Source organism: Panulirus ornatus, chromosome 37 (genome assembly GCF_036320965.1).
Source record: "Panulirus ornatus isolate Po-2019 chromosome 37, ASM3632096v1, whole genome shotgun sequence".
NCBI lineage: Eukaryota > Metazoa > Arthropoda > Malacostraca > Decapoda > Palinuridae > Panulirus > Panulirus ornatus.
The window spans coordinates 1,018,455-1,029,154 of NC_092260.1; positions in this window are offsets into that span (position 1 = coordinate 1,018,455).

Below are 10,700 nucleotides of genomic sequence, written 5' to 3' on the forward strand. Positions count from 1 at the left end.
TTGAGAGAGCAGAAGAGTGTGTTTTGAAATGGTTTGGGCACATGGAGAGAATGAGTGAGGAAAGATTGACCAAGAGGATATATATGTCGGAGGTGGAGGGAACGAGGAGAAGTGGGAGACCAAATTGGAGGTGGAAAGATTTAGTGAAAAAGATTTTGTGTGATCGGGGCCTGAACATGCAGGAGCGTGAAAGGAGGGCAAGGGATAGAGTGAATTGGATCGATGTGGTATACCGGGGTTGACGTGCTGTCAGTGGATTGAATCGGCATGTGAAGCGTCTGGGGTAAACCATGGAAAGCTGTGTAGGTATGTATGTTTGCGTGTGTGGACGTATGTATATACATGTGTATGGGGGTGGGTTGGGCCATTTCTTTCGTCTGTTTCCTTGCGCTACCTCGCAAACGCGGGAGACAGCGACAAAGCAAAAAAAAGATATATATATATATATATATATATATATATATATATATATATATATATATATATATATATATATATATATATAAGAAGGAACAGAGAAGGGGGCCAGGTGAGGATATTCCCTCAAAGGTCCAGTCCTCTGTTCTTAACGCTACCTCGCTAACGCGGGAATTGGCGGATAGTATGAAAGAAAAGAAAGAATATATATATATATATATATATATATATATATATATATATATATATATATATATATAATTTTCCAAAAGAAGGAACAGAGAGTTGGGCCAGGTGAGGGTATTCCCTCAAAGGCCCAGTCCTCTGTTCATAACGCTACCTTGCTAATGTGAGAAATGGCGAATAGTTCAAAAAAAAAAAGAAAAAAAAAATATATATATATATATATATATATATATATATATATATATATATATATATATATATATATATATATATATATATCCTGGGGATAGGGGAGAAAGAATACTTCCCACGTATTCCCTGCGTGTCGTAGAAGGCGACTAAAAGGGAAGGGAGCGGGGGGCTGGAAATCTTCCCCTCTATTTTTTTTTTTAGTTTTCTAAAGGAAGAAACATAGAAGGGGGCCGGGTGAGGATGTTTCCTCAGAGGCCCAGTCATCTGTTCTTAACGCTACCTCGCTGAGGCGGGAAATGGCGAATAGTATGAAAGAAAAAAAAGAAAGATATATATATATATATATATATATATATATAGATAGAGAAGTTATTAAGAATATATGGTGTGGGAGGCATGTTGTTAGAAGCAGTGAAAAGCTTTTATCGAGGATGTAAGGCATGTGTACGTGTAGGAAGAGAGGAAAGTAATTGGTTCTCAGTGAATGTAGGTTTGCGGCAGGGGTGTGTGATGTCTCCATGATTGTTTAATTTGTTTATGGATGGGGTTGTTAGGGAGGTGAATGCAAGAGTTTTGTAAAAAGGGGCAAGTATTAAGTCTGTTGGGGATGAGAGAGCTTGGGAAGTGAGTCAGTTGTTGTTCGCTGTCTCCCGCGTTTGCGAGGTAGCGCAAGGAAACAGACGAAAGAAATGGCCCAACCCCCCCCCCCATACACATGTATATACATACGTCCACACACGCAAATATACATACCTACACAGCTTTCCATGGTTTACCCCAGACGCTTCACATGCCTTGATTCAATCCACTGACAGCACGTCAACCCCGGTATACCACATCGATCCAAATTACTCTATTCCTTGCCCTCCTTTCACCCTCCTGCATGTTCAGGCCCCGATCACACAAAATCTTTTTCACTCCATCTTTCCACCTCCAATTTGGTCTCCCTCTTCTCCTCGTTCCCTCCACCTCCGACACATATATCCTCTTGGTCAATCTTTCCTCACTCTTTCTCTCCATGTGCCCAAACCATTTCAAAACACCCTCTTCTGCTCTCTCAACCACGCTCTTTTTATTTCCACACATCTCTCTTACCCTTACGTTACTCACTCGATCAAACCACCTCACACCACACATTGTCCTCAAACATCTCATTTCCAGCACATCCATCATCCTGCGCACAACTCTATCCATAGCCCACGCCTCGCAACCATACAACATTGTTGGAACCACTATTCCTTCAAACATACCCATTTTTGCTTTCCGAGATAATGTTCTCGACTTCCACACATTCTTCAAGGCCCCTAGAATTTTCGCCCCCTCCCCCATCCTATGATCCACTTGCGCTTCCATGGTTCCATCCACTGCCAGATCCACTCCCAGATATCTAAAACACTTCACTTCCTCCAGTTTTTCTCCATTCAAACTCACCTCCCAATTGACTTGACCCTCAACCCTACTGTACTTAATAACCTTACTCTTATTCACATTTACTCTTAACTTTCTTCTTCCACACACTTTACCGAACTCAGTCACCAGCTTCTGCAGTTTCTCATATGAATTAGCCACCAGCGCTGTATCATCAGCGCACAGCAACTGACTCACTTCCCAAGCTCTCTCATCCCCAACAGACTTCATACTTGCCCCTCTTTCCAAAACTCTTGCATTTACCTCCCTAACAACCCCATCCATAAACAAATTAAACAACCATGGAGACATCACACACCCCTGCCGCAAACCTACATTCACTGAGAACCAATCACTTTCCTTTCTTCCTACACGTACACATGCCTTACATCCTCGAGAAGAACTTTTCATTGCTTCTAACAACTTTCCTCCCACACCGTATATTCTTAATACCTTCCACAGAGCATCTCTATCAACTCTATCATATGCCTTCTCCAGATCCATAAATGCTACATACAAATCCATTTGCTTTTCTAAGTATTTCTCACATACATTCTTCAAAGCAAACACCTGATCCACACATCCACTACCACTTCTGAAACCACACTGCTCTTCCCCAATCTGATGCTCTGTACATTCCTTCACCCTCTCAATCAATACCCTCCCATATAATTTACCAGGAATACTCAACAAACTTATACCTCTGTAATTTGAGCACTCACTCTTATCCCCTTTGCCTTTGTACAATGGCACTATGCACGCATTCCGCCAATCCTCAGGCACCTCACCATGAGTCATACATACATTAATTAACCTTACCAACCAGTCAACAATACAGTCACCCCCTTTTTTAATAAATTCCACTGCAATACCATCCAAACCTGCTGCCTTGTCGGCTTTCATCTTCCGCAAAGCTTTTACTACCTCTTCTCTGTTTACCAAATCATTTTCCATAACCCTCTCACTTTGCACACCACCTCGACCAAAACACCATATATATATATATATATATATATATATATATATATATATATATATATATATATATATATATATATATATATATATATATATATATATATATATATATATATATATATAAATATATATATATATATATATATATATATATATATATATATATATATATATATATATATATATATATATATATATATATATATATATATATATATATATATATATATATATGTATATATATGTATATATATATATGTATATAAGCATCTTTTGCGCAATCCATTAGGGAATCAGTGATGGATTGCGCAAAAGACACTTGTGGCATGAGAAGCGTGGGAGGTGGGTCGATTAGAAAGGTTAGTGAGTGGTGGGATGAAGAAGTAAGATTATTAGTGAAACAGAAGAGAGAGGCATTTGGACGATTTTTGCAGGGAAAAAATGCAATTGAGTGGGAGATGTATAAAAGAAAGAGACAGGAGGTGAGAAAGGTGCAAGAGGTGGAAAAGAGAGCAAATGAGAGTTGGGGTGAGAGAATATCATTAAATTTTGGTGAGAATAAAAAGATGTTCTGGAAGGACGTAAATAAAGTGCGTAAGACAAGGGAGCAAATGGGAACTTCAGTGAAGGGCGCAAATGGGGAGGTGATAACAAGTAGTGGTGATGTGAGAAGGAGATGGAGTGAGTATTTTGAAGGTTTGTTGAATGTGTTTGATGATAGAGTGGCAGATATAGGGTATCTTGGTCGAGGTGGTGTGCAAAGTGAGAGGGTTGGGGAAAATGATTTGGTAAACAGAGAAGAGGTAGTAAAAGCTTTGCGGAAGACGAAAGCCGGCAAGGGAGCAGGTTTGGATGGTATTGCAGTGGAATTTATTAAAAAAGGGGGTGACTGTATTGTTGACTGGTTGGTAAGGTTATTTAATGTATGTATGACTCATGTTGAGGAGCCTGATGATTGGCGGAATGCGTTCATAGTGCCATTGTACAAAGGCAAAGGGGATAAGAGTGAGTGCTCAAATTACAGAGGTATAAGTTTGTTGAGTATTCCTGGGAAATTATATGGGAGGGTCTTCATTGAGAGTGTGAAGGCATGTACAGAGCATCAGATTGGGGAAGAGCAGTGTGGTTTCAGAAGTGGTAGAGGATGTGTGGATCAGGTGTTTGCTTTGAAGAATGTATGTTAGAAATACTTAGAAAATCAAATGGATTTGTATGTAGCATTTATGGATCTGGAGAAGGCATATGCTAGAGTTGATTGAGATACTCTGTGGAAGGTATTAAGAATATATGGTGTGGGTGGCAAGTTGTTAGAAGCAGTGAAAAGTTTTTATCGAGGATGTAAGGCATGTGTACGTGTAGGAAGAGAGGAAAGTGATTGCTTCTCAGTGAATGTAGGTTTGTGGCAGGGGTGTGAGATGTCTCCATGGTTGTTTATTTTGTTTATGGATGGGGTTGTTAGGGAGGTGAATGCAAGAGTTTTGGAAAGAGGGGCAAAAATGAAGTCTGATGTGGATGAGAGAGCTTGGGAAGTGAGTCAGTTGTTGTTCGCTGATTCATGGTGGCTGATTCCTGTGAGAAACTGCAGAAGCTGGTGAGTGAGTTTGGTAAAGTGTGTGAAAGAAGAAAATTAAGAGTAAATGTGAATAAGAGGAAGGTTATTAGATAGGGTTGAGGGTCAAGTGAATTGGGAGGTACGTTTGAATGGAGGAAAACTGGAGGACGTAAAGTGTTTTAGATATCTAGGAGTGGATCTGGCAGCGGATGGAACCATGGAAGAGGAAGTGAATCATAGGGTGGGGGAGGGGGTGAAAATCCTTGGAGCCTTGAAGAATGTGTGGAAGTCGAGAACATTATCTCGGAAAGCAAAAATAGGTATGTTTGAAGGAATAGTGGTTCCAACAATGTTGTATGGTTGCGAGGCGTGGGCTATGGATAGAGTTGTGCGGAGGAGGATGGATGTGCTGGAAATGAGATGTCTGAGGACAATGTGTGGTTTGAGGTAGTTTGATCGAGTAAGTAATGTAAGGGTAAGAGAGATGTGTGGAAATAAAAATAGCGTGGTTGAGAGAGCAGAAGAGGCTTTTTTGAAATGGTTTGGGCACATGGAGAAAATGAGTGAGGAAAGATTGACCAAGAGGATATATGTGTCGGAGATGAAGGGAACGAGGAGAAGTGGGAGACCAAATTGGAGGTGGAAAGATGGAGTGAAAAAGATTTTGAGTGATCGGGGCCTGAACATGCAGGAGGGTGAAAGGCGGGCAAGGAATAGAGTGAATTAGATCGATGTGGTATACCGGGGTTGACGTGCTTTCAGTGGATAGAATCAGGGCATGTGAAGCGTCTGGGGTAAACTATGGAAAGCTGTGTGGGGCCTGGATGTGGAAAGGGAGCTGTGGCTTCGGATATTATTGCATGACAGCTAGAGACTGAGTGTGAACGAATGAGGCCTTTGTTTTGTTTTTCTAGCGCTATCCCGCACACTTGAGGGGGGAGGGGGATGGTATTCCACGTGTGGCGAGGTGGTGATGTGAATGAATAAAAGCAGACAGTGTGAATTGTGTAGCTGGGTATATATGTATGTGTCTGTGTGTGTATATATACGTGTACATTGAGATGTATAGGTATGCATATTTGCGTGTGTGGACGTGTGTGTATATACATGTGTATGGGGGTGGGTTGGACCATTTCTTTCGTCTGTTTCCTTGCGCTACCTCGCAAATGAGACAGCAAATGAGACAGCGACAAAGCAAAATAAATAAAAAATGAATATATATATATATATATATATATATATATATATATATATATATATATATATATATATATATATATATATATATATATATTCCTATGAGTCCACGTGGAAAATGAAACACGAAAAGTTCCCAAGTGCACTTTCGTGTAATAATCACATCATCAGGGGAGACCCAAGAGAGGAATATAACAGTCAATTGATATACATCGAAGAGACTAAGCTAGGACGCATTTGGTAAACAAGTGATTGTCCAAGTGACTGTTATATTCCTCTCTTGTGTTTCCCCTGATGATGTGATTATTACACGAAAGTGCACTTGGGAACATTTCGTGTTTCATTTTCCCCGTGGACTCGTAGGAATTTCTTAATCACGCGCAAAATTGTGATCCTTTCCAATATATATATATATATATATATATATATATATATATATATATATATATATATATATATATATATATATATATATCCATAGGTATACGAATGAGAGTAGGAGAAATGGCCAGAGAGCGTTATTGGATTACGTGTTAATTGATAGGCGCACGAGAGAGACTTTTGGATGTTAATGTGCTGTGAGGTGCAACTGGAGGGATGTCGGATCATTATCGTGTGGAGGCGAAGGTGAAGATTTGTAGAGGTTTTCAGAAAAAAAGAGAAAATTTTGGTGTGAAAAGAGTGGTAACAGTAAGTGAGCTTGGGAAGGAGACTTGTGTAAGGAAGTACCAGGAGAGACTGTGTACAGAATGGAAAAAGGTGAGAACAAAGGACGTAAGGGGAGTGCGGGAGGAATGGGATGTATTTAGGGAAGCAGTGATGGCTTGCGCAAAATATGCTTGTGTCAGAAAAAGCGTGGGAGATGGGACAGATTAGAAAAGGTAGTGAGTGGTGGGATGAAGAAGTAAGATTATTAGTGAAAGAGAAGATAGAGGCATTTCGACAATTGTTGCAGAGAAATAATGCAAATGACTGGGAGATGTAGAAAGAAAGAGGCAGGAGGTCAAGAGAAAGGTGCAAGAATTGAAAGATGGCAAATGAGTGTTGGGGTGAGAGAGTATCATTAAACATTAGGGAGAATTGAAAGATGTTTTGGAAGGAGGTAAATAAAGTGCGTAAGACAAGGAAACAAATGGGAACTTCAGAGAAGGGAGCTAATGAGGAGGTAATAACATGTAGTGGTGTTGTGAGAAGGAGATGGAATAAGTATTTTGAAGGTTTGTTAAATGTGTTTGACGATAGAGTGGCAGATATAGTGTGTCTTGTTCGAGTTGGTGAGCAAAGAGAGAGGGTTAGGGAAAATGATTTGGTAAACAAAGAAGAGGTAGTGAAAGGTTTGCGGAAGATGAAAGCCGGCAAGGCAGCGGGTTTGGATGGTATTGCAGTGGAATCTATTAAAAAGGGGGTGACTGTATAGTTGACTGATTGGTAAGGTTATTTAATGTATGTATGACTCATGGTGAGGTGCCTGAGGATTTGCGGAATGCTTGCAAAGTGCCATTGTACAAAGGCAAAGTGGGTAAAAGTGAGTGCTCAAATTACAGAGGTATAAGTTTGTTGAGTATTCCTGGGAAATTATATGGGAGGGTATTGATTGAGATGGTGAATGCATGTACAGAGCATCAGATTGGGGAAGGGCAGTGTGGTTTCAGAAGTGGTAGAGGATGTGTGGATCAGGTGTTTGCTTTGAAGAATGTATGTGAGAAATACTTAGAAAAGCTAATGGATTTGTATGTAGCATTTACAGATCTGGTAAAGGAATATGATAGAGTTGTTGGAGATGCTCTGTGGAAGGTATTAATAATATATGGTGTGGGAGTCAAGTTGTTAGAAGCAGTGAAAAGTTTTTATCGAGGATGTAACTCAAGTGTACGTGTAGGAGGAGAGGAAAGTGATTGGTTCTCAGTGAATGTACGTTTGCGGCAGGGGTGCGTGATGTCTCCATGATTGTTTGATTTGCTTATGGATGGGGCTGTTAGGGAGGTAAATGCAAGAGTTTTGGAAAGAGAGGCAAGTATGCAGTCTGTTGTGGATGAGAGAGCTTGGAAAGTGATTCAGTTTGTTCGCTGATGACACAGCGCTGTTGGCTGACTCATGTGAGAAACTAAAGAAGCTGGTGACTGAGTTTGGTAAAGTGTGTGAAATAAGAAATTTGAGAATAAATGTGAATAAGAGAAAGTTTTTTAGGTACAATAAGGTTGAGGGACAAGTCAACTAGGAAGTAAGTATGAATGGAGAAAAAACTGGAGGAAGTGCAGTGTTTTAGATATCTGGGAGTGGATTTGGTAGCGGATGGAACCATGGAAGCGGAAGTGAATCATAGGGTGGGGGAGGGGGCGAAAATTCTGGGAGCGCTGAAGAATGTGTGGAAGCCGAGAACATTATCTAGGAAAGGAAAAATGGGTATGTTTGAAGGAATAGTGGTTCCAGCATTGTTACATGGTTGCGAGGCGTGGGCTATGGATAGAGCTGGGCCGAGGAAGGTGGGTGTGCTTGAAATGAGACTTTTGAGTACGATATGTGGTGCGAGGTGTTTGATCGAGTAATTAATAACAGGGTAAGAGAGATGTGTGTGGTAATAAAAACAGTGTGGTTGAGAAAGCAGAAGAGGGTGTTTTAAAATGGTTTGGTCACATGTAGAGAATGAGTGAGGAAAGATTGACCATGAGGATATATATGTCAGTGGTGGAGGGACGAGAAGTGGGAGACCAAATTGGAGGTGGAAAGATGGAGTGAAAGGGAGGGTGAAAGGCGTGTAAGGAATAGAGTGAAGTGGAACGATGTGGAATACCGGGGTCGACGTGCTGTCAATGGATTGAACCAGGGCATGTGAAGCGTCTGGGGTAATCAATGGAAGTTCTGTGGGAATTGGATGTGCAAATGGAGCCGTGATTTCGGTTCATTATTACATGACAGCTAAACACTGAGTATGAACAAATGTGGCCTTTGTTGTCTTTTAATAGCGCTACCTGGCACACATGAGGGGGGAGAGGGTTGTTATTTCATGTGTGGTGGGGTGACGATGGGAATGAATAAAGGCAGACAGAATGAATTAAATACATGTCTGTATATATATATATGTCTGTGTGTGTATATACATGTATACGTTGAGATGTTTAGGTATGTACATTTGTGTGTGTGGACGTGTATCTATATACATGTGTTTGTGGGTGGGTTGGGCCATTCTTTCTCCTGTTTCCTTGCGCTACCTTCCTAACGCGGGAGACAGCGACAAAGCAAAATATATATATATATATATATATATATATATATATATATATATATATATATATATATATATATATATATATATATATATATATATATATTATCCCTGGGGATAGGGGAGAAAGAATACTTCCCACGTATTCCCTACGTGTCGTAGAAGGCGACTAAAAGGGGAGGGAGCGGGGGGCTGGCAATCCTCCGCTCTCAATTATTTTTAATTTTCCAAAAGAAGGAACAGAGAAGGGGGCCAGGTGAAATGGCGAATAGTTTGAAAAAAAAAAATTGTATATATATATATATATATATATATATATATATATATATATATATATATATATATATATATATATATATATATATATATATATATATATATTTATATATATATATATATATATATATATATATATATATATATATATATATATATATATATATATATATATATGGGTATCTTTGAAGGAATAGTGGTTTCAACAATGTTGTATGGTTGCGAGGCGTGGGCTATGGATAGAGTTGAGCGTAGGAGGGTGGATGTGCTGGAAATGAGATATATGAGGACAGTGTGTGGTGTGAGGTGGTTTGATCGAGTAAGTAATGTAAGGGTAAGAGACATATGTCGAAATAAAAAGAGCGTGGTTGAGAGAGCAGAAGAGGGTATTTTGAAATGTTTTGGGCTCATGGAGAGAATGAGTGAGGAAGGATTGACCAAGATGATATATGTGTCGGAGGTGGAGGGAACGAGGAGAAGAGGGGGACCAAATTGGAGGTGGAAAGATGAAGTGAAAAAGATTTTTTGTGATCGTTGCCTGAACATGCAGGAGGTTGAAAGGAGGGCAAGGAATAGAGTGAATTGGATCGATGTGGTATACCGGAGTTGACGTGCTGTCATTGGATTGAATCAGGGCATGTGAAGAGTCTGGGCTAAACCATGAAAAGTTGTGTGGGGCCTGGATGTGGAAAGGGAGCTGTGGTTTCGGGCATTATTGCGTGACAGCTGGAGACTGAGTGAGAAGGAATGTGGCCTTTGTTGTCTTTTCCTAGTGCTACCTCGCACACATGAGGGGGGAGGGGGATGGTATTCCATGTGTGGCGAGGTGGCGATGGGAATGAATAGGGGCAGACAGTGTGAATTATTTGCATGGGTATATATGTATGTGTCTGTGAATGTATTTATATGTGTACATTGGGATGTATAGGTATGTATATTTGCGTGTGTGGGCGTGTGTGTGTGTGTACATTGTGTATGGGGGTGGGTTGGGCCATTTTCTTTCGTCTGTTTCCTTGCGCTACCTCGCAAACGCGGGAGACAGCGACAAAGCAAAATAAATATAAAATAGAATATATATATATATATATATATATATATATATATATATATATATATATATATATATATATATATATATATATATATATATATATATATATATATATCCCTGGGGATAGGGGATTAAGAATACTTCCCACGTATTCCCTGCGTGTCGTAGAAGGCGACTAAAAGGGGGAGGGAGCGGGGGGCTGGAAATCCTCCCCTCTGTTT